The sequence below is a fragment of the Octopus bimaculoides genome, chromosome 5 (genome assembly GCF_001194135.2).
Source record: "Octopus bimaculoides isolate UCB-OBI-ISO-001 chromosome 5, ASM119413v2, whole genome shotgun sequence".
Classification (NCBI taxonomy): domain Eukaryota; kingdom Metazoa; phylum Mollusca; class Cephalopoda; order Octopoda; family Octopodidae; genus Octopus; species Octopus bimaculoides.
The window spans coordinates 104,943,134-104,946,029 of NC_068985.1; positions in this window are offsets into that span (position 1 = coordinate 104,943,134).

Here is a 2,896-nt window from a genome sequence, read left to right on the forward strand (position 1 = left end):
ATGACCCCCGTCCCTTGAGTCACATTCTGCTGATTAATAATAATCCTTTCTACTATAGGCACAAGGCTTGAAATTTTGGGGGTGGGATTAAGCCAATTACATTGATCGCAGTAGTCCACTGCTACTTAATTTATCGACTCCGAAAGGATGAAAGGCAAAGCTGACCTCAGTAGAATTTTGAACTAATAATAATAGTAATAATTTTTGTAATTTTGGTGCAAGGTCAGGAATTTTAGGGGTTGGGTAATTACTTCAACCCCAGTGCTGAAATGGTACTTATTATATCAACCCTGAAATGATGAAAGGTAAAGTTGACCTTGACAGTATTTGAACTTAGAATGTAAAGCCAAAAGAAATGCTAAGCATTTTGTCTGCTGTAGTAATAATTCTGACAGCTCGATGTTTCAATAATAATGATAATAGTTACAGATTTAGGCACAAGGCCAGTAATTTCAGTGGTAGGTGGTCAGCCAATTACATTGACTCTAATGTCCACCTGGTACTTATTTTATCAACCCTAAAAGGATGAAAGGCAAAGTCGACTGCAGTGGAATTTGAACTCAGAGCTTAAAGATAGACATAATGCTTATTTCTTTACTGCCAACAAGGGGGCTAAACATAGAGAGGACAAACAGGGACAGACAAACGGATTAAGACGATAGACATAATGCTGCTAAGCATTTTGCCCGGCATGCTAACGTTTCTTATTTCTTTATTGCCCACAAGGGGCTAAACAAAGGTATTAAGTCAATTACATAGACCCCAGTGCGTAACTGGTACTTAATTTATCGACCCCGAAAGGATGAAAGGCAAAGTCGACCTCAGCGGAATTTGAACTCAGAAGTAATGGCAGACGAAATACCGCTAAGCATTTTGCCCGGCGTGCTAATGATTCTGCCAGCTCGGCACCTCAAGAATATTAATCCTTTCTACTGGAAGTACAAGGCCTCAAATTTGGGGGAAGGGATTAAGTAGATTGCATCGACCCTAGTGCATAACTTACTTATTTCATCAACCCCGAAAGAATGAGAGGCAAAGTTGACCCCAGTAGAATTTGAACTCAGAATGTAGTGACAGATGGAAATACTGCTAGGTATTTTGCCCAGCGTGCTAACGATTCTGCCAGCTCGCCACTTTAACAATAATTCTTTCCAATTTTCACACATTAGCAAAATTGTGAGAGTAAATCAATGACATCAGTCCTGGTGCTTAACTGGTCCTTTATTTTATCATACCTGAAAGGATGCAAGATAAAGTTGACCTCAGCAGGTAAAAAGCTGAAAGAACTACTGAGCAACATTTCTTCCAATACACTAATGAGTCTGCCAGCTCTGCTTTATTATGATGATAATAATCCTTTCTACTACAGGTGTATTAGGAGTGTAATGGGTGCTTTTTACATGGCACCAGCATCAGCTAAATGGTAACTAATTTCTTAATTCATTACAAGATAAATTTAAAGAGGAAAATTATGTAGTTATTTATGCTTTTAATAAGATTATGTTTGGTGGAATTTTGTCTGTCATGTTCTGAGTTCAAATTCTACAGAGGCTGATTTTGCTTTTCTTCCTTTTGGGGTCAATAAAATAAGTACCAGTTGGACACAGGGGTTGAAGTTATTTACTAACCCTATCCCCCAAAACTGTTGGCCTTCTATCAAAATTTAAAACCAACACAAGAGGAAGGAATTGAAGGTGACAAGCTGGCAGAATTGTTAGAACATTGAATAATTCAGCAGCATATCTTCCAGTTCTTTATATTCCGAGTTGAAATTCTGAGGCTGACTTTGCTTTTACCCTTTCAGGGGTTGATAAACAAGTACCAGTATCAATGTAATAGACATCCTTCTGTCAAAATTGCTGGCCTTGTGCCAAAATTAAAAATAGGTAAAGTAAATGGAATTCAAATGAAAATTTGGTACCAAAGCTTACTTTTTCTTCTAATGATATGAGACACTTAGAAGAGCAGTTAGTATCAGTGGTCTTATTCTTCAGCACCAAAATATTGAAGATCAGCAGTGAATTATATGGATACTTGTGTAAAAGTATAGGTTGATTCCACAACTTCAAGAATATATATATATATACATACACATGTATATATTATCACACTCAGTACCTGGAGAGACAGATAGAAGGATTTAAGCACTGCAACAGAAATGTGAATTTAGAATCACCTGTCTTATGTAGGATTAGCAAGATTAAAAGATTAAATGAGTTTGGATTAGCACAACCAACCTTTTACATTACTGTACTGAAAAAAAAAATAAATAAATAAAAGAGCAGTAACCTTGGTTCAAAGCTCACTTTCAACTATCTAGCATCCAAGAAAAGTTAAGAGCAAACTGTTTAACACAAACTCTTTAGTAAATTGATAAATGGAACAACTCAGCTGTCAAGTAGTTATTTCAAATTTTGATTAATGCTATGTGATCATATCAATATCCACTTTCTTTCCTATTCTTGCATGGATCAGATACGATTCTACAACCAGATGCCCTTCATATCACTGACCTACGCTTATATTCAAGCAAGCTAATATTGTCTTTTGATCAGATGTTTTCACAGGTGAAAACTGTACCATTTACATAACAGTAACACTGATTTGCAACCGTTAATACAAAGAAACATGAACACATACTCTCTCCTTTACTTGTTTCAGTCATTTGACTGTGGCAATGCTGGAGCACTGCCTTTAGTCAAGCAAAATGATCCCAGGACTTATTCTTTGTAAGCCTTGTACTTATCCAATCGGTCTCTTTTGCCGAACCGCTAAGTTACGGGGACATAAAAAACGCGTGCAGGATATCACAGGATATCAAAAAATTAACTTAGTTAAATCCAGCACAACTGGTATTTATTTCATCAACTCAAAAACAGTAAAAACTAAAGTAAAC